We start from the raw sequence: 21999 nt of genomic DNA, 5'->3' as shown, positions 1-21999 counted from the left end.
AAGAACTTCCTGGCCGACGCCCTCTCCCGGCTGCCCCAAGACGAAGAGCCCGCCCCAGACACCATTGGGACGGTCCTATCCGCCTCGCAACTGGGGATGGCCGTGACCACCCGAAGCGGCGCACGGAGGCAGCTCGACGCTACGGCGCAGCCGACGGCGGGACAACCGGCGACGGAAAGAAGCCAACTGCAACTACCAGGGGGAATGCGCATGGACCTCGCCGCCGCCCTCAAAACCGACCCCTGGTTCCTGGCAAACCCCGACAAGGTAACGATGGCGCAAGACCTGGCATGGGGGGAAGGCAGAATCTACGTCCCGGACTCGCAACGCCAGGCGATCTTGCATAGGTCACACGACGCCAAGCAAGCGGGACACTTTGGGTTCCTCAAGACCCTACACCTAACACGGCGCCAATTCTGGTGGCCCGCGCTCAGGCGAGACGTAAAAACCTACGTGGCGTCCTGCCCAACGTGCGCTAGGGCCAAACGGGCACCAGGCAAACCCGCGGGGCTATTGCAACGGGTGGCAGAACCCTCCCGCCCATGGGAGGAAATCTCTATGGATTTTATAGTGGACCTCCCACCCAGCCAGAAGAAAACGGCCATTTGGGTGGTGAAGGACTACTTCTCAAAGCAGGCCCACTTCATCCCCTGCACGTCGGTCCCATCCTCACAACAACTAGCCAAACTCTTCCTCATCCACGTGTACAGGCTACACGGATGTCCCGCACGTGTGGTGACCGACAGGGGCACACAGTTCACCTCCAAATTCTGGCGGGCCTTCCTGAAGCTGACGGGGACCCAACAGGCCCTATCTACGGCTTGGCATCCGCAGACGGACGGAGCCACTGAGGTTCTTAATGCCACCTTAGAGCAATTTATACGATCATATACGAACTACCACCAAGACGACTGGGCTGAACTGCTCCCGTTCGCCGAAGTCGCATACAACAACGCCGTCCACACGAGCACGGGGAAAACCCCGTTCGAAGTAGTCTCGGGGCGCGACTTCGTCCCCATACCGGAGCTACCTCAACCCCCGGAACCCCAGGTGGACGCCAGCGACTGGGGACGGAAGATCGCGGAAGCATGGCCAGTAATCACGGCGGCGCTGAAGGAGGCACAGGCTGCTTACAAAGAGCAGGCCGACAAGCACCGGCGCCAACAACCGACGTTCCAGGCGGGGGATATGGCCTATCTCTCCACCAAGTTCCTAAAGTCAACCCAACCCTCGAAAAAACTGGGGCCTAAGTACATCGGGCCGTTCCGAGTCACGCAAATAGTGAACCCGGTAGCAATACGCCTGGACCTGCCACACAACCTCCGGAGACTCCACCCGGTGTTCCATACCAGCCTCCTAAAACCGGCAACCACCTCCCGATGGCACCCAAGCACGCCACAGCCCGCACCGCTAATGATCGACGGGCAACACCACTTCGAGATCAGGGACATCCTCGACTCCCGAAAGCAACGAGGAACTCTACACTATCTGGTCAGGTGGAAACACTTCCCCCACCCGGAATGGGTGGCGGCGCACAACGTTAACGCGCCTGACCTGACCAGAGCATTTCACCGGGCATACCCCGACAAACCGCAATCAAGGTCAGCTAAACCAACCCCCCCCCCGCAGGCCCCCCCCCGCCTCCCGTGCCCCAAGGGAAAGGGCCCCCCCCAAGCCCGCGACTTGGGTGGACCTTCCCCCCCCCGGGACTCACTCCCCCCGCCCCGGGCCCACGGGGTGGTGACAAACGATCGCCAGCACCCTCCCCCCGCCCCCCGGCCGCGGGGGAGTGGCAAGCAAGTCAACAGGGCAACCTGGGGGCAACGCCCAGGAGACACAACAAAGGCGACGCACTCTAAATAAGAAAAGAAGGGCCCTACCTGGAGCTGAGCAGCACCCGACCAGCCACGCCTCTCGCCTCGCCGAACTGAGCCAAACAAACAGGGTGTGGTTGGAGCATGCGCACGCCAGGTCAGAACCCGAGCATGCGCACCATGGACACACCCTGGGAAGGCACGTGGTAGAGGGAGGAGCAAAGGGAGGGGCGACAACTACTCCGGCGGGAACTTTGAAAAAAAAAAAAAAAAAAAAATGTGGCGTTTTGACAGCTCCACGGGGAAAACCAAGAAAACCGGGGGAGAACACTATTCGAAAAGGGGGCAGTATGTCATGAGTGCCGTTGAGCTAAAGTCATCAGCGCAATGGCACTCATGACAATGACAAGGAAATAAGTGAAGGGGCACAAGTTAAGCAGCCATCAACCCACAACGACTAACGGCTAACAAACAATAGCTAAACGAATCACGGAGCCACCCAAGCCATCAGCGGCAATACAACGGGGATCGCCCAGCTGAAAGCAATCAGCAGAAGAATGGAAACCTGAGGATGGGCGATCCTGGAAACCCTCAACCAATGGCAGGGCAACGCATGGGACAAAGGGGGGTGACGTGACCGTGAGCGAGGGGGCGCTGACCGGCGCGGGGTATTTAAACCCCGCACCGGCGCGCTCCTGTCACTCTCAGCTTTTTTCTACCAACGTTGTACCTACCCTGAAATAAACCAGAACCTGCTTTGCAAACCAGCGTCTGAACGTTATTCAGAGGTAGGCAGCGCATGACACCTACTGTTGTCCTTTCTGTGATCCCTATAGTAGGGATCTGCTGATAGGTACTACTAGTCCAATCTATCTACCGGAGCTTCCATTCCTGAAAGCGAACATGAATTTATGTCTCCCCGCTTTTGGTCCAACCTCTCAATCACGCCATCCCTTTGGCTAACGTTCACCCAGGTTTTTAGTGTCACACGGATGGACGAATTCTCCCCTTCTTGGCCAGTGGAACAGGTGAAATCTAGAATTCTTTTGGGCAGCAAAAGATGTCCTTCTCTGCTAATTTTTTTGTAAACAATGGAGGAGCCTGGCTTATCTCACAGCGTTTTCCCCAACCTATTGGAGCTGTCCATGAAAACCAGGGGGTTGGAAAGCGGTTGAGATATGTCAAAATCAATGCCTGCTTCTTTCTTGGAAGGGCCAGCTTTAATTGACATTCTCCAATTGCTCGCTTCCTTCTTTTTGCTTCTCCTGAATTGCTCCTGAATTGCTTAATTGTTCTTTCTTATAAATTTGCATCAAAGGAAGGACACTAAGGGCAAAACTGAAGGAGCCGCTGCAGGAAACAGAGGTTTGGCAACCCAGCCCCGCTACTCAAAAGGGAACTGGCATTCTTTGTTTTCCTCTTTTATGTTTTATCTGCTTCTATTATTTCTGTTATTTGCTATTATATTGGTGTTTTAGTTCTTCAGCTGCCCAGGATAGCTTTACACGACGGGTGGCAACGACAACAAAATGCACCCACTGAAAAAGAGAATATATGCCCTCAAAACTCAGGACAAAGAATGAAAGACTGATTTGGGTTTTGATGATTAAACGGTTTGATTTTAGAGAAAGAATGTTACTAAATGTTTAATTAATAGTAAGAGATTAACCTTTCATAATATGCTTTTATACCTGCACGATTTTAGTTTTTCTTGTTTCTTTTTAGTCTTCTATGCTATCTGTTCTGTATTCTGTATTTTTGTATTTTAATTATACTTTGAAAAAATTAATAAAGCTACGGAGAGGACATTCCAAGTGGAAAAATTAGCACAGAGGCAACCATGGAGGGAGGTGGGGGTCAAACAACTCAAGATGGTTGCCACAACATTTTCTATGTGCATCACCTATGGAGCTAGACCTTGGGAGCCACAGATGCTTCCTTCTCCCAGGTTGAAGCACATCTGGTTCACTACTGGATGAAGTCCTAATCCGTCTTCACCTTGGTTTACTGAACAAGTTGCAAGCACCTGGCTCACCTTAACTCATAAATCCTGGTTTATTAATCCCAGTGCCTGGGTTCATACAACACACTTTACCCAAGCCAGAAAAACTCTGTTGTGAGACTGCAAAGCATGAAGCAAGCCGTTTATCCACTGTAATGGTATGTGGGAAAGACCTTGGGAGGCTGGGCCCAGAGATGCTGCCTAGGGAAGGGTCAGATAAGAGGTGGCTCAGCCCACAGCTGCATAATGGGAGGAGAAAGAGGCTCAGAAGGGACCCTCGTGTTTGGGCTGTAAAGGGGACGGGGGGAGAACTGTATTTTCAGACTTGCAAGATTCTGTTAATGTAGCCTTAAAATAAACTAGTATTAGCTCATCTAGTTGTGTTTCCTGTCTGGTCTACCTGGGAAGGCTGACATCCATCTAGCTGAGTTTTGCAGCTTCTGAGGATCACACATCCTGGAAGTTCTTTTCCATCACTTTCTACTTAGTCTTTCCCTACGAGATGGTAGAGAACAGATCTTCTTATACTGAAGTCCTGCCTTTGTGAGGAACCCAACCTGGTCCTTGGAGAACCCTTGTCAAGGAAGATGTTTGGGGTTGTACAGAAAATGCTATTCCACAGAAGGACTGAAAATGCTTGTGTCATGCCAGAATCCCTGCCAAGATCTCATCACATTGAGATACCTCCTCTGGACACCTCCAATGATCCCTATGATCCTACTTGCTCTGGGCCAAAAATTCAGTTGTCCTTCTCTGTCCCTCAGATCTCACGATCAAAGAGGGCAACTGGGGAATTCCCAGGTGCTTCTTTATATACCCACTGATGTGGAGAAAAGGTCCACAATAGGTCAGGGCAAGCTACTGTATGTGAACAGGGAGAAAACTCCACACCCACCAGCACTGATGATGTTACCTAGTCAGGTCATGAAACGTCTGCAAGCAAACAACCAAGCTCAGAGAGCACCAAGGACTCCAAAGGTCTACTTGGGTGATGGAGATGCTGAAGATGAAGGCAGTGAATGAGCAGCAGGCCAAGTAGGAGAGAAGTTGGCAGAACTGGTCCTCTGTCTCCTGCAGACATTTGCAGAATTGAGGATATCAGATGAGAGCACAGAGGGCCAGCATTCATGCCACCCTCTTAACTTGGTTCCTAAATTAATCCCTTTTCTGGGGTGGCACAAAACACTGAGCCACTAACTAACCAAATGGATCGGACTCACACAACACGCGAAGGCCTATGAGTCCATCTGCAGGAGGGGCCAGAAGAGGCAAGATGTCAGTTGTGATGGTGCGATCAAGGCCACCATCTTGACCTTTCTGATCCCCCCTGGACACCCCCAACCCCGTGGTTCTCTGCAGACAGATGGTGGCAACCAGCAGCTTCAGGGAAAAGTCAACATGTAATTGGCCATGTCTGAATTAGTTTTGGGGGTTTGGAACTCGGAGTTTTCCCTCAAAAGTGCCTCATCTGTTAAGTTGCCCAATGTTCTCCAGAAGCTATCTCAATTTTGCGGCAAAGAATTCCATGCGTTGATTATATGTTGCATGAAAACAAAAACTAATGCGCCCTGTCATTTGTCCTGATTACGCTGTCAGACCCTCCTTTTTTGTCAGCTTGCATGAACACATGGCTGAGCTCTCAAATTTACAAGAAAATTACAAACTTGAGCTCTTCTCTGTCCAACTGAAACCTTGTTTACACTGAAGACCTCAGCTCTGTTTCTCCGGGAATGTCACCCCACAAAACCATCCATCGCAACTTCCTGGATGCGTGTATTACGAGCAGAGGCTGCTGCTCACCGCTGCCCAGGACCAGCTGAAGCAGCCTTTGGGATCTGCACTCCTGCAGGGCCTGCTCACGGGGGAACCACGGGTTCCTCTCTTGTCCAACGTTAGAGCGTGCAGACAGGCACTAGCAATTACCCCTGGGGATGAAAGGATCCAGCTGGAGTTCGCAATGGAAGTACGGCGCTGGGAGTTTAATTCAGAAAATCTGCTTTAAGCCTTTGCACTCATGTGGGAAAAACAGCAGATGTGTGTATGCGTGTACACGTATGTGGGCGCCTGTGCATCTCCTTCCCTCAGATCAAGAACTCTGAGACTGCCTAAAAAAGAAAGTTGACTAATTTTGTGGGGAAGAGTTTAATGCAAGGGGAGGGAGGGAGGGAGGAGAAAGATTAAGAGAGAAGGGAGGGAGGGAGGGAGGGGAATGATTAAGAGAGAAGAAAGGGAAGGAGGGAGGGAGGAGAAAGATTAAGAGAGGAGGGAGGGAGGGGAAAGATTAAGAGAGAAGAAAGGGAGGGAGGGAGGAAGGGAGAAAGATTAAGAGAGGAGGGAGGGAGGAAGAGGAAAGATTAAGAGAGAAGGGAGGGAGGGAGGGAGGGAGGGAGGGAGGGAGGAGAAAGATTAAGAGAGGAGGAAGGAAGGGAGGGAGGGAGGGAGGGAGGGAGAAAGATTAAGAGAGGAGGAGGGAGGAAGGAAGGGAGGGAGGGAGGGGAAAGATTAAGAGAGAAGAAAGGGAAGGAGGGAGGGAGGGGAAAGATTAAGAGAGAAGGAAGGAAGGGAGGAAGGGAGGGAGGGAGGAGAAAGATTAAGAGAGGAGGAAGGAAGGAAGGGAGGGAGGGAGGGAGGGAGGGGAAAGATTAAGAGAGAAGAAAGGGAAGGAGGGAGGGAGGAGAAAGATTAAGAGAGGAGGAAGGAAGGGAGGGAGGGAGGGAGGGAGGAGAAAGATTAAGAGAGGAGGAAGGAAGGAAGGAAGGAAGGAAGGAAGGGAGGGAGGGAGGGAGGGGAAAGATTAAGAGAGAAGAAAGGGAAGGAGGGAGGGAGGGGAAAGATTAAGAGAGAAGGGAGGGAGGGAGGGAGGGAGGAGAAAGATTAAGAGAGGAGGAGGGAGGAAGGAGAAAGATTAAGAGAGAAGGAAGGGAGGGAGGGAGGGAGGAGAAAGATTAAGAGAGGAGGAAGGAAGGGAGGGAGGGAGGGGAAAGATTAAGAGAGAAGGAAGGGAGGGAGGGAGGGGAAAGATTAAGAGAGGAGGGAGGGAGGAGAAAGATTAAGAGAGAAGGAAGGGAGGGAGGGAGGGAGGGAGGGAGGAGAAAGATTAAGAGAGAAGGAAGGAAGGAAGGAAGGAAGGAAGGGGAAAGATTAAGGGAGGGAGGGAGGGAGGGAGAAAGATTAAAGATTAAGAGAGAGAGAGGAGGAAGGAAGGAAGGAAGGAAGAAGAAAGAGAAGGAAGGAAGGAAGGAAGGAAGGGAAGGAGGGAGGGAGGGAGAAAGATTAAAGATTAAGGGAGAGAGAGAGAGAGAGAAGGAAGGAGGGAAGAAGAAAAATTGAGAGGGAGGGAGGGAAGGAGGGAGGGAGGGAGGGAAAAAAATGCTACCTGCCCTTGGCTCATTGGGGAAGCTAAGCAGGGTCAGCCCTTGTTTGTGCTTGGATGGGGCACTGTTTTGGAATTCCAGGGATGGTGACTAGAACTGGGGGGTTGAAAAAGCTTCTTGGAAAAATGCAACAGTCAAAGCACTTTCACCCTGCTGCCAAATACATGCATCCAGCAGGAATCGTGCTTGTAATGCAAGATGCTAATACTGTCGTTAGTTAGATAATTGCTTTGAATCCTCTTCCCAAAACATTAAATAATTCACTATGAAAGGTATGAACAATCAAGCGGAGCTGGAGGTGGGGAGTGTCGAAGAGCGATAATGTCTCTATCCAAGAGGAAATGAATATGCAGTGCACATTAATTCCCAGGTCCTTGTATTATATTTCTGTCCCTTCCGCGACACTAATCCGTTTAATTTGATTTCTTCGCAGGAGGCCCTTGCCAACCAGCAAAATGGTGCTAAGGGGACAGTTAGAAATGAACGAATCCCGAAGCGCATTGCTGCTGCAGCCTCGAACGCTCTGTGTAACTGCAGCTTCAGACAATGGGAATAGCCCACGCACTGGCAAAAACTCTTGCTTGTTGCAAGAAGCAATTGTTTCAGAAGCACCCAGCAGAAGTTCCAGTCCTTAGCAATGGTTTTGACATTTCCTTCCCTTGACAGAGCCTTTTCCGAGCACACCTCTTTCCTCCAGTTCAGCTGGACTTCAAGAATCCGTTGCGCATGATGTATACCGTGGCCAGAGAAGTGGCATCATGCATGAGATTTTTTTTTTCTCCTCTAGTTTTGCCAGGGCACCATCAAACCCCTTAACTGCACAACATGACCAAGCAACCAAGATTCACGCAGAGTTTCTTTCATTAACTGAATGCCAAGAATTAGGGGTTTCGGCGCAGAATCTTGAGGGCTGAGACAGGGACCCTCTTTTATTAGGGAGTTCATGAAGGCAGGATCTCTTTCAAACTTTTAAATCTCTTTTTCTTCAGATGCTGGTCTTCTCCCCAGTCTGTCTCAGCCCCAGCCCCATCTTGTACACAGGTTTCTGCAGGCATTTTGGCACGGGGCTGGGTGGAAAGATTGTAGTCTAGTAATACTGCATTTATTCTATGGCTTAAATGGTTTGAATGATTTACTTATTCATTAAATTTTTACTGGCTGCAATCAACCAGGTTTGTAGTGGTTTACGGTAATTCACGTTGCTTGAGAGTAAGTAAGAGCAACGCGACTCTTGAGGGATCCACGATAAGACTAAAACGGATCCATAAATCCATCACACATAAAAATTAATATCAATCCATCCTGGCCAGTCTCTCTTCCAAAGAATGACAGGAGACATTTGCTAACCATAAATTGCATTGTTGAAGGAGATACTAGGGTCCTTGGGAAATGAATGAATGAATGAGTGTGTGTGTGTGTGTGTGTTTGCAGTAAATCTGCTGCTTTCCGAAAATAGCAGGAAAAGGCAGCCTGCAAAGTGTGCAAATAAACCATCACCTGAAAAGTTAACCAGTGGTTTTGTGGTCAAGATTCAACATGGTTCAAAAAGCAAATTGTTTCCAGAGTGTCTGTAGGTTAAACCCTGCAAAAATGGAGGGTGTGCGAAAAGGGGCGAGGCCTTGATTGTGATGCCACGCCCACCACCTTGGAGTGGGGCTTCAATTGCTTGCGTTGAGCCCACCATCTTGCAGAATTTAGCCACCTCCTATGGACGCCCCTGTGGTCACTTGATGGCATATTATGCCTACCTTGGAATGTGCTTCGTTTTAATTTAGTTTCTCTTTCCTTCCAGTTTTCTTTCCTTTTTCCTCTTTTTCTCTGTGCTTGAGCAATTAAAAAAAAGAGGATTCAGATTGTATAAATCTTTTGCCTTTTACTAAAAAAAAAAAAAAGATTTGAAGCCAAACCTAAATGGTTTAGTTTCTCAACCTTAGTGACTTTAAGATGTGTGGACTTCAACTCCCAGAATTCCCCAGCCAGCCATAGCAGAAGTTGCATTTCAGTTTTGCTGGGAGCTGAGCACTTAATAGCACGTTGTGGGCATGTTTAGCGTTCAGAGACATGGCCAGGACATTTTCTTACTCCACACCTACCTTTCTAGCTTAGATAGTGCTTCGAAACACCAAGCTGACTTACCCAATTCAGGCTGGTCTCTTGCCACCTTTTCCCATGGCAGGATGTACATCCAGCCAGCAGGGTGTGAGATGAATGGCAGCCTCCCTTGCCCCCCAGTGCCAACAAGCCACAAGGCATTTGTGCCAGAACCTTCCCAGAAGAATGACTAATTCAAAGAAACGGGAACGCCCAGCGCCAAGTTCTAGGCCCCACCATTGCTGGAAATTAGGAGACGTTACAGGCTGTTGCAGAGAAGAGGCATCCCCCAGTGCCCACGGAGGGGCTTGGAGACGTCCTCGGAATGGCTTCGTATTCAACAGGTGCAGAGAAGAGCAGTGAAGATGGTGAGGGGCCTGGAGGCTCTACCCTACCAATACAGTTAATGCCGTCTTTCTCAACCTCAGCACCTTTAAGGTGTGGACTTCAACTCCCAGAATTCCCCAGCCAGCACGCTTTAAGATATGTGGACTTCAACTCCCAGAATTCTCCAGCCAGCATGCTTTAAGCTGGGGAATTTAAGCTTGCTGGCTGGGGAATTCTGGGAATTGAAGTCCACACCTCTTAAGGTTGCTGAGGTTGAGAAACACTAGGTTAAAGGACCTGGGTATGCTTAGCCTAAAGAAGAGGAGGCGGAGGGGAGACATGAGACCTGTCTTCTAAGCCTTGAAGGGCCGTCCCAGGGAAGAGGTGTTGGATGTGTTCTCCATGGTGCCCGAGGAGACCAAGCACGGAAGCTTTGCAGATGGGGATCCAAACTCAAAATAGGAGGAATTTCCTGACTGCGAGAGCTATCCAGCAGTAGGACAATCTTGTCTCCTGGAGTCACAAGGGCTCCACCACCGGAGGGTTGCAAGCCCTTTGTCCAGAGTGGCCTGGGAATTCTGTCCTGGGGGGGGTCAGATCTGATGGCCTCCAAGACCCCTCCCAGCTGAAGGTCTGACAGTCAAGGGGCAACCTTGTTGAAACCCAGGGGGACCAGACCCATTCTGGGCCTGGTGGATTTGGTTCACTACCGAGGCTGTACTCTCTGTGTCAACCAACAGAGCATCCAAGGCCTACCCAAAAACCCATAATCCAAAGGCACCCTTGATGGCATCAAGGGTGCATCTCCATCTACCAAGAACTGGGAGGGCTGCATGAATGGATCACACTGTTACTCTGTAGTAAGGTGAGAAGGGACCTCTCCAGTTTCCACATTCCTTCGAATTACACCCTTATTTCTTTTGGATGTTTCCTTCTCTTGGAAGCTGGCACTGCCGGCCTTCCTCGAACCCAGGCAGGCCTCCCAAGAATTCCCAGGCACAGACTGTCTCGCTGCAGATCTTCTCCTGGGATATCACCAGTGGGAATCCTTTTCCTTGTTTGGCGCAATCCTTCTTTCCTACATTCCTGTCAAGAACTCTTTCTGAAATGGAAGTCTCGTTCCAAAGCTGTAAGAACCTGGTCTAATTTGCAGCATATCCGTGTGTAATGGTCTGCGGGAAGGACCTTGGGAGACAGGAGGAACAGCCAAAGCCAGGGGAATGGTCGGATAAGAGGCAGCTGAGCCTGCAGAAGGAATATGGACATGGCAAATGTCTCAGAAGAGATCCCCCCTGCCCAAGCTTCTTGGGCTGTAAAGACGACAGGAGAGAGAGATACTTTCAGACTTGCAAGATGCTGTTAATGAACTCTTACAATAAAGTAGAATTAGTCCATCTGGGTGTGTTTCCTGTCTGGCCTACCTCGCAGGGCTGGCATCAACCTTGCAAGTCTGCCTCGATAACCCAGTCCTAACCCACCCCATCTCACTCCTTACATCTTTGTCTCCCCCATTAAGTTCCCCAGGAGCAGACCCCCACCGTTCAGCTGCTCGAGGCCAGCCAGTTAGCCATGCCACAGGCATCGCTTTAAGGGGTCTTTCAAGCTGGAAGGAAGTGATTGTAGAGTCTGCCTCTGCAGCTGGATACCATGCCCAACTTGCAGTTCATCCTCAGCCCATCCAAAGGAACTCGTCTGCCCAAATGGGAGTTTGATCCCAAAGATAAACCGCCAGGCTTCCTTTTCAAAGGGAAAAGAAAAGGAAATAAGACCAGAGAAAGACAGAAAGAAAAAGCTTTATTGATGGAGATACTTTGCTGTGCTGAACCAGCTTTGCCAGTGGCCAAATAAGCTGCATATAACTGCAAAAGCCATATTAGAAGTCAAGTTGTGATGCATTTTCTGTTGCGTTTGGCAATGAGACGTGGATGGAGAAATATCATTTGTCTCACCACACAAGGGGAAATTTTGTGCAGATGACAGCCCAGCATTAAGTACTTTGAAGAAAATTCCTCTCCTCTCCTCTCCCTCTTCTGCATCCCTTTCCTTCCTCCCTTCCTCCCTTTTTCTTTCTTTCCTCTTCCTTCCTTCCCTCCTTCCTTCCTTGCTTCTTTTCTCTCTCTTTCCTCCCTTCCCTCTTTCCCTTCCCTTCCCTTTCCAGTATTTTCTGAATGAAATTGGACTTAGTTCACAAAAGAAGTTCCTGGCATGTATTTTTGGAGGAAGAAATAATTCACCAACTTTATTGTCCAATAGTGTGCATGTACACTTGTTTTCAAAAGATTTGTAACTCTCTCTCCCCTGTTTTTCTCACCTCACCCGACCCAGGAAGAATTTCAGCCATGCCTTTGTGCAGTACAATAACAGACATTTTTCTGCTAATGAATTTTGGCCATCTCTTTAAAAAAGCCTGTTTTTCACTGCATCCTGGTCATCATCCCAGCCAGCGACGCTGTTTCGTCTTACAAGTTGGACACAAATATGAATGGGCCGAAGAATGATGGTCTGCAAATCAAAGGCTCCGCAAAGGAACTGATGAGTGGCACAATTGAGAGGTGTTTCTTTACCATTAATGTTGAAAACCCTCTTTCTTGGGATGTAGGCAAGGCTGCTTCATCAGACATCTCTAAAGGAAGATCACACCTAACATGCAGGAGGAGGAAGGGAAAAGGAGGGAAAAGGAGCAGGAGAGGAAGAAGAAGAGGAGGAGAAGGAAGAGGAGGAGGAGAGGAAGAGGAAGGGAAAAAGACTATTGCAATGTGGTCTACAGGGGGCTACCCTTGAAGAGTATCCGGAAGCTTCAGCTGGTCCAGAATGCGGCGGCGTGGACAGTTATGGGTGCTGTGAAATCAGCTCATGTGACACCACTGTTATGTGAGCTGCATTGGGTGCCAGTCTGCTTCCGGGTCCAATTCAAGGTGTCGGTTATCACCTTTAAAGCCCTGCATGGACGGGGCCAGGCTACCTGAGGGACCGTCTCATCCCCGTTACATCGACCCGCCCCACCCTGTCAAGCAGGGAGGGCATGCTACGGACCCCATCGGCAAAGGAATTGCAGCTGGCGGGGTCCAGGAGGCGGGCCTTCTCTGCAGTGGCGCCCGCCCTTTGGAACGTCTTGCCCCCGGAGTTGAGACGGGTCTCCTCGCTCTCGGACTTCCGGAAGAAACTTAGGACCTGGTTCTGCCGCCTTGCTTGGGAGGGGGAGAGTGATAGCTCCACCTGGGGGTGGTTGGCGCCATAGCAACCCCCATTCACTGGGATTCCATCTCCACTTGGATTTTATCTTTATTATCTTATTTATGTTTTTAAACTGTGACTGAGGCTTAGATGTTTTTACTATCCTTTTGATTGTAAACTGCCCAGAGTCCCCCACTGGGGGAGAGGGGCGGTAATATAAATCTAATAAAGAAAAGAAAAGAAAAGAAATAAAAGAAGGCAGAAAAAATGGGGGAAGAGAAAGACACAGCAGCTGAAACTCTTTGGCAGCCACTGTATTCACATTCAGCTTCACCTGCCCAGCTTTCATTCTAAACTTTAAATCAGGCTGCAATGGGGGTGGATTGTAGCCAGAGACCACCTGGACTTGAGTGCTGCTTGAAATGGGGACTAGCAGTGAAGGTCTTCACCAGCGTATTCTGATATACTGCCTCTAAACATGGAGGCTCTGCTTAAATCACACCCAGCAGCCGCTGGTAACCCAGCCCGCTGTAGCTTCATCTCCTTTTAGGGAAATTGAACACGTAGCTTGCAGCTGCTGCACGGCCCCCAACTCTCTATTTGATCCAAACTGGGCTGAAACACCAGAAGCCTTGCAGAAGGAATCTTCTCGCAGGTTCAGCTAGCTCAGAGACCTGCTGGGGAGAACCCATGCCCATTTCTTTTGGTTCCTGGGAAGAACAGGAGGATCTAAATGTAAAAAAAGGAATAAGTTAAAAAACAAAACTCTCTTCTTTTCTAACTCAGTTAATGGCTACTGCCATATCTCCGGTCTGTGATCGTATGAAGAGTGGGGAGGAAGGGGGGTACCTTCAACCTTCTGGCAAAATTAGGAAAGAGGGGAGAGATTTTTCTCCCTACTTTGCAAGCGATTAGTAAATATGGAAGCAGCGGACTTCTGCTCCAAGCTTCCCGTATATAGCCTATTTGGGATTTATAAAGTCCCAAGCCACAAATGTCACCCAAAATAATCTGTGTGCCTGTGGGGGTGTGCGTGGGGGTGCGTTCCTCTCCTCCCTAACCACAACGAGCTGGGAATCTTCCCAGGTCAGCAATCTATCAGCCAGCTTTTGCAAGCTCACTTCCAAACCACTTACTACCATTCAGCCCCCCACCCACCACCCAGAAAGATTCAGCTGACTTTCACTGTTTGCAATCTCATTCGCCAGTCCTGCTCAAGACTTTGAAGTGCTTTCTGTCTCAAGGACCTTTCCATCTTTCCCAGACCCCTGGATACCAGCAGGGCTGTATCTGTTCTGTGCAAGTCACAAAAAGACCTGAATATGATCCTAAAAGTCCAACCCAGTGTTTCTCAACCTTGGCCACTTTAAGCTGTGTGGACTTCCACTCCCAGAATTCCCCAGCTGGCCTTGCTGGCTGGGGAATTCTGGGAGTTGAAGTCCACACAGCTTAAAGTGGCCAAGGTTGAGAAACACTGTCCCAAATTATGACTAGCTGGGCAAGCCACCTTCATGCCGCATCCACAGACGAAAGGGAGACTTCAGCTTCTCGCTCCAAGGGAAAATTTGGACCCCAGGCAGACACTTGAGATGCGGACCTTCAAAGTGCCTGAAATAGCTCCATGCATTTCACATGCAACAATAGCCCAGCTTTCCAGCAATAGCTGGATTGGCTATGTCAGCTGCAGAGAACAAAACATTCAGAATTCACACACCCCCACCCCAAGTCTCTAACTCACTTTCCTGTCAAAAGATTCAATAGGCTTTTTAAAATAATTGGAAACGAATTGTCTTGTCGCATTCTCCAAAAACAGGAAACAAAGAATTCGACTCCATTAAAAAGAACGAAGGTTTTGTTTCAGGCTCACTGAAGTGCATTGTGTGTGTACAGACACATCCCACTGATTCCAAATTAAGTCAGAACACTGGCCTGTGTGATGAAAGTTCTGGACATCCTCTTAAAATATTTTTAGGTTTGGCCAAAATAATCCAAGCATGACACCCTCAAGAGCGTCCTATATTTACCAAGTTAAACTTCATCTTGGCTTCGGAATAGAGTTTGCATCATTTGTGGATCCAGGTTTTACACACCCACTGTCCTTGTTCTCAAAGTTAAATACTTCCACAAGTCCCAAAGAGATGGTCTTTGGTCTCCTCCTGGATGTTAGTTCCACCCATTCCCTCAAACCACCCTGGATTTTGATCCAAATGTTGGCTTTTCCACAATGGGCAGGATTATGTGATGCCCTAAAATAAGATTGTTTTGGTAATGACAAAAGAACTTGACCCTGTAAAGTCTATTTTTGGAGACCAGCGTGGCTTGAAGTCACCAGGAACCAAATGTCCTGCTTCGCACAGGACCGATTGCAAAGCTCGTGAGTTTGGATCCAAGATATTGTAAGATAAGAATGTTTACAACTGCCCTAACTCACTCCAGACTAAACCACAGACTGGCCAGTCCATTCTGGTGCCCAAGATTTGGGAAAAGTTATTTTTCTCCAGCAAGCTAGCGTGGGAAAACCAGAAGCAGTTGCAATGTGTCACTTTGGTGAAGAAGAAGACAAAAGTAGCAAGAAAGGGGATGAACTGTACCTGATTGGTACAGGTGTGTGCAGGTGTGTGCAAACACACCTAAACTGCCCTTAACTCGGTCATTTTGGGAGAGAATCAGGCACCTGTAGTAGCCACCCTTGGGTGGAGCACCTGTGCCAAAATTCTCGTGAGAAGCTGGGGCGTGGAAAGGAGTTACGTGTAGTGTGAACTGGGTTAGAGTAAAGGAGAATCACCTCCCACCTTTGTGATGCCGGGCTGTGCTCAGCTGGGCCCCTGCTTTTTCAAGCAGCATGGCCACTCTGGCAGGGGATGATGGGATATGTCTCTAAATGTACCTGGAGGGCACCAGGCTGGCACAGAGTCACTTCACAGCCCAGAGTCATTAGTTTGAGATGGGCAGCTATATAAATTGAATGAATGAATGAATGAAAGCACAGCATAGAGATCAACACCCCCAATCCAGTTGTGAATTACTTATGCCTTAGATCAGTGTTTCTCAACCTTGGCAACTTTAAGATATGCGGACCTACTCCCAGAATTGTGGGGGCCCTGTCATATTTTATTGTTATAGTTAGGATTGTTTTTAGTCTGGGATGTCTGTTTTGCTTTATGTTTTTAGCAGTTTTATCTGCTTATTTGGATTTTGTAAGCTGACCAGAGTCTACTGGAGTCAGTGGCCATCACACATTTGAATGAATGAATGAATATCTCCCTCAAGTTCATCTTCCTTACTCTCTACAACGCCCCCATTTTCTACACCCTTAGGACACCATCTAAGGCAACGTGTCTCAACCTTGCAACTTTAAGTTACGTGGACTTCAACTCCCATAATTCAAGCTGAGGAATTCTGGGAATTGAAGCCAAAACATCTTAAAGTTGCCAAGGTTGAGAAATACCGTTCTAGCCAATCTCAACCAAAGTAGATTTAATCTTTCTGTGGAGTTGATTTCCTGGTCTGGCCTACCTAGTGGGGCTGACAGGTGTTTTCTTTCCCTTATTTACTAGTTCAGGAAGGGCAGAAACAGGGAGATAAAAAGCATGGTCTGGATATAGTTTAGGCATCAGCCCATCACCGCCACCAAACTGGGGGAATGGGTTTTCTGAGGCTGGCGTTGGCTTCCACCTGATTTACACACACCTTAAGGCTGCAGGGTGGAAAAGCCCATTAATACAGCTCGTTCCTGGCCGAAACCAGGAACCAGAGAGCCAGTCTGGTTTAGTGGTTAAGGTGCTGGGCTAGAAACCAGGAGGCTGTGAGTTCTAGTCCTGCCTTAGACATGAAAGCCGGCTGGGTGACTTTGGGCCAGTCCCTCTCTCTCTGCCCAACCCACCTCACAGGGTTGTTGTTGTGGGGAAAATAGGAGGAGGAAGGAGTAATAGGGATGTCCCCCACCTTGAGTTATTTGTAAAAATAATAAAGGCGGGATAATTATTAATTAAATAATAATACATGTCCTCCACAACTGTCCATGGAGACTGGAATATGTTTGCTGCAGACCTTTGTTGAATAGCAGAATTCTCTGTAGAGAATCCATTTCCAGAGCCAGGCCCCATGCAATTGTTCTAGTGCAGTGTTTCTCAACATTGGCAATTTGAAGGTGGGTGGACTTCAACTCCCAGAATTCCCCAGCATGGCTGGCTGGGGAATTCTGGGAGTTGAAGCCCATATATCTTCAAGTTGCCAACACTAGCAATTGACTTGCTAGGGAGACAGCAAACCGCATCGTTTTCAGCAGCAGCCCAGCGTCGCTGAAATTGGGTGAGAAAGAAGATCCTTCTTCTCTAAGCTGGGGCTGAGTTTTATGGACCGTCAGGTCTCGTAAGGGCAAAAGCACCATGTTTTATCTCCTTTCCTGACTAGCCTGCATTTCATGTTGGCTGCTGACTAAATTTCCTCTCTGCCAGTTTTTTGCTTCTAGTTTACTGGGGTGCAAAACGTTGTGGGGTGTCTTTGTGGCTCCGATGAGCCAGGTTTAGCTATTTTAGCAACCTGGAGTCAAATTCCAACAGCTGCGAACTGTTATTTAATAAGTTAGAATGGGCTGTTGTGTCTGCTCAGCAAGGCACAGAAAATGTTTCTGTTTTTCACAGCTTCGAGGAAAGGAACTCTTTAGTTAACGATCCAGTGAATCCTTCAGTCCAACATCAACTGGACTCAGCAGCCAAAAAGAAGTGTGTCAAGATGCAATACAACACAGCAAACACAGACCGTGAATACTGGTTTGAGTTATTTACAGGCTTAACTCCATCATCATGGTTGTGTTACTGTTTAATATGTCTTTACGATCATGTTCTGATGTTATGAAACAACTCCAGGGGTAGTAGACTCGAAACAAACAACATGAATAAAATGTAAGACGTTAAACCACAGCATATATTTAAAAGGGCGGGAGGGAAAACCACACGCACATTTCCATAGGGAAGGTTAAATCCTGCATTCTTTTCATTCAGCGACCACCACATGCACGTGTGCGAGAGAGAGAGCTGAGAATCAGGAATTCCTGCTCTAGATCCCGTGTCACGTATGACAGCCTGACAAACCAGATTTGGGGATCTGGGGTTCAAATCCCGTTTCACCGCAGACCTCTTGGGTGACCTTGGACAGTGACTCTCAGAGAGTGCCAAGATCGCAGGAAGAGTCCGTTACACTCTGCACCGTCTTGGTCAGGCCACGCTGGGAATACCGTGTCATGTTCTGGTGGCCACAAGAGAAGAAAGATGTGGGGAGCTGTAAGGAGGCTGGAGCAATGAAGATGGTGAGCGGCTTGGAGGCTCAGTCCTGGGAAGAACGGTGAAGAGACCGGGTATATTGAGCATAAAGAAGAGAAGGCTAAGAGGACACATGAGAGCATCTTCCAGTCCTTGAAGGGATGACCCAGGGAAGGTGGTGTGGATTTCTTCTCCGTGGTGCCCAAGGATAGGACAAGACCCAGCCATGGAAGCTTTACAGATGGAGATCCAAACTCAAAATAAGGAGCAATACCTTGACTGTGAGAGCTCTGTTGCCATCTAGCAAGATCTACACAGTGTACCTTCTGGTAGGGGCCCCTTCCCCCGGAGATCCAGCAGACCTCTACTCCTCTAGCCTCCTCAAAAGTCTTGAAGATCTGGCTCTTCCCACAAGCGCTGGGGCGGTGTGAGGCTGAGCCCAGGAAACCAGGGCGCGAAGATGTGTTTGGGGTGCCGGACTTTTCTGTGTGTGTGTTTTTTAAGGCTTGCATTGTGTTTATGGTTGTTTGTGACCTCAGGGTTATGTTGCTTCAGATGGGCAGCTCTGAAGATCTTCTAAATAAATAAATGAAGCAGTGGAACAGCCTGCCTACTGGAGTCACGGTGGCTCCATCATTGGCAGTTTTCAAGCCATTTGTTGGAATGGCCTGAGGAGTCTTGTCCTGGGCTGGGCTAGAAGATCTGCAAGGTCCCTCCCAACCCCAGGATTCAGTGATTCATCCATCAGCCTAACCTGGTGTTTCTCCACCTTGGCAACTTTAAGACATGTGGACTTCAACTCCCAGAACTCCACAGCTCTGTGACATCACAAGCTCCTTCCTCATTGGCCAGGCAGGGACCAACCTCAGGGCTGCAGCCAATTAGAGTTTGAGAGGGGGAAGACCAGGGCAGGACTAAAACTTCTACCTTTATAGCATGCTGGCTGGGGAATTCTGGGTATTGAAGTCCACATGTCTTAAAATTGCCATGGTTGAGAAACACTGGCCTAACCTTTCTCACAGGCTTGACGCAAAGCTGAAATCAAAGCAGAGAAGTTCACCTCTATATTGTGTTGGGGGTTTAGGCAAGATGCTCCAGCTTTGCCAGAGTGCCAGGCTCTTTAGCAGCTGAGCTGCCTCACATGAAAAGTGACTTTTTTCCCATCCCAATTCTCACCGAGTTCTCTCTAGCAACAGGCGTGGGACACATTTCCTAGAATTCCAAGCAACAGAAATATTCCCTGTATACAATATAGGTCCTTCTCTATCATGGTGGAGACTTCCTGATTTTCTTCCTAACAAAAATAATTGCCTTCCTGTCATCCCACTAGGAGGCAGGTCTCTTCTCTGACAGCTGGGAAGCTGATGGCAAGTTTTTTTACCTAACCACCTCCAGAGTCTTTATCGATCTGAGAACCAGGTCAGGCCGAAGCTGAGCAAACGTCTGATGGATTGTGATCCAGGTTGGATGAAGAAGAGTTTTCCATCTTGAACAATGAAGAAACCAGATCCATGTGCCGCTCTGCTTTCTGCCAGATACCATATAAGCACAGAGGGGGAAGTGAGCCGACTTTGCTTCATAAATCAGTTCCTATTTTCTGAAAAGCAGGCATTTCAGTGGGTGCACACCTTCAGGAGATAGGAAATCCATCTCTGTGATCATGGCTTGATCCAAGAGGCACCTCTTTCCTCGTTCCTTCTAAACAGGTCCTCCAAGATGTCTTGGCAGGTGTCAGAAAAGATGGGACAGAAGAAATGAATTTTAAAAAAAAAACCTTGGCTCAGTTGACTGCTTGGAGTTCTTTCTCGTTCCCTTGCAGCAGGTACAAAATGCCTTTTCTCTATGGGCCCCAGTCCTGCACACTGTGGCATTTTAATTTGCAAAACGCTACCATCTGGGGAAGAAGACAGAGCAACCAATGATCATCTTTCCCTCTGGGCAAGATGGACCTTTCTCGTGCATTCTTTGTTTTCTTGGCTTGGTCCACGAAATGGCTGGTTATAATTTCTAGGGTTATCGTGCAGATTTTGTTTCCAGCTGCCAATTTTGGTGGTTTGCAATTAAATTTTTTTTTCCCAAGCTCCACTTTGGTTTAGACCCCAAATTCAGTCATCTCTGGCATCTCCCGTTAATATGATACGGGATGAACAAGCCAGAATAGTCCCTCTGCTTGAGCATCTTGAGAACCACTAGGAATTAAAATCAACAACATGAGAATACTTTGACCCCATGATTTCATTCCACATAAACAACTTCATAGTTACATATGAAAACCCTTCATTTTTTGGAAGGGCTCACCAGGGGCACCCGACTGGTATGCAGTTTCCCACAATGGGAATGCTTTGCTTGAAGCAAAACGCCATCTTCAAGCTGTCCCATCCTGGGATGCTGATTATTCCAGGTGCAAATGAATTAAAAAACGGAAACTGTCTGGGGAAATTCATCTTTTTGGGCAGGGAGAAGGAGCTGCCTGCTGAAATTAAGGATGGGCCAGTCTGTTGACTATGACTCATAATTTCCTCCTTTTTCCAATTTTGTTTCATCGAGGTTTTACCAAAGTTTGTTGCATGTGTGTTTAAGAAAAGTCTGCATGACATTTTCTTAAACATTTCAGTTCATGCCTTTCAAAATAGGCACACTTTTCCTATGATATGCATTTTTTTCCCTGTGCACTGCCCCTAACGTAATACATTTTTGTACATCATCGACATGCCCAAAATGCTTGGAAATTTCTGCGCAATCTTTCAGCTAGTAGGGAGCCCTGATCACAAGTTTCTGTCTAGGCCCTAAATCAGAGAGATTTGGAAAATAGGACAGTTGAGTTGAAACAAGAATTGCACTAAGGGGCTCTAATTTAGGAACATCTCTCCGCTTTTTAAACTCTTTGAACAAAGTGGGATGAAATTTTCAGGGAATTTCCTAAATCCTGAGCTTACGGCTGTGTGATTGTGCTAGCCATAAAGAAGTGTAATGTGCAGAACTGATTTTTTTAAAAAAAATAAGCAACCGATATCTTGGGGATTAGAGTAAGGATTTTCATTAGAAAAGGCAGGTAATTTATTGTTGTAAGCTGCCCAGAGTCACTTGCTGAGATGGGCAGCTATAGAAATCAAATAAATCAAATAAAAATAAATAAAAATAAAATAATTGGTGCCTGATGCTTGAAGAACGCTTTGCAAAGGGGGACAAGGTATGGCAAGCAGTCGCCCCTTTAGTGACGTCACTGGGCGGGCCCTTTCTTTACATACCTGCATACCTCTGCAAGCTCAGGGTGGGCCGGGCATCGTGACATCGTTGCACCTGCGCAGAAGGCACGTCTTCTTCCTTGCTTACGTAATGGGCTGCAAGAATAACCTTGAGGGACAGGAGGCAAAGCCGCAAGCAAGACATTGGTCAGATAAGAGAAATCTGAGTCTGGTGCAGAAATGAAATTTGAGAAAACGGCTCAGGCTTGACCCGGCCTACTTCTCTTGTAGTTAAAGGCGGGCGGGGGGCGGGGGGAGGCCCTTTCAGACTTGCAAGCTTCTGATACTGTAACCCTAAAATAAAAGTAGTTTTTGCATTCATAACGTTGTTTTCCAAGTGTAGTCTACCTCGAAAGGCTGACAGCTTGCCGGCCGAAACAGGGCAGACGGCTATGTTTTGCCAGTTATCTGCAAGAGCAAACTGGTTGCAGTGTGTTGCTTCTGGCCTGATTTTGCTAGCAAGGAATAATTAAAGCACCAATGTCTGTCTGTCTGTCTGTCTGTCTGTCTGTCTATCCATCCCCTGTTGGATTTTTTTTTTTTTTTTAATTTCTGGGAATCCAGCTGCATCAGTTGACTTCCCTGGCCGTCGTGCAGTCAACAAGATAGGTCCGTCAATGGCTGTTTGAGAAGGAAGGGACTTTGCAGAAGCTGACAAGCTGCGTCTGCTGTTGTCTTTCATTAAGTAAGATTGGAGCAGCCTTTGACACC

General features: G+C 48.2%; 1 protein-coding gene across 1 annotated transcript in view; it reads left to right on the top strand.

Annotated features, from left to right (window-relative positions):
* JMJD4 (jumonji domain containing 4) overlaps window positions 1-21999 on the top strand; it is a 127740-nt gene that overhangs the window by 104754 nt on the left and 987 nt on the right. The window lies entirely within an intron of this gene.

This window comes from Candoia aspera, chromosome 4 (genome assembly GCF_035149785.1).
Source record: "Candoia aspera isolate rCanAsp1 chromosome 4, rCanAsp1.hap2, whole genome shotgun sequence".
NCBI lineage: Eukaryota > Metazoa > Chordata > Lepidosauria > Squamata > Boidae > Candoia > Candoia aspera.
The sequence above is the reverse complement of the archived record's forward strand: the minus strand, read 5'-3'. Positions and strand labels throughout refer to the sequence as shown.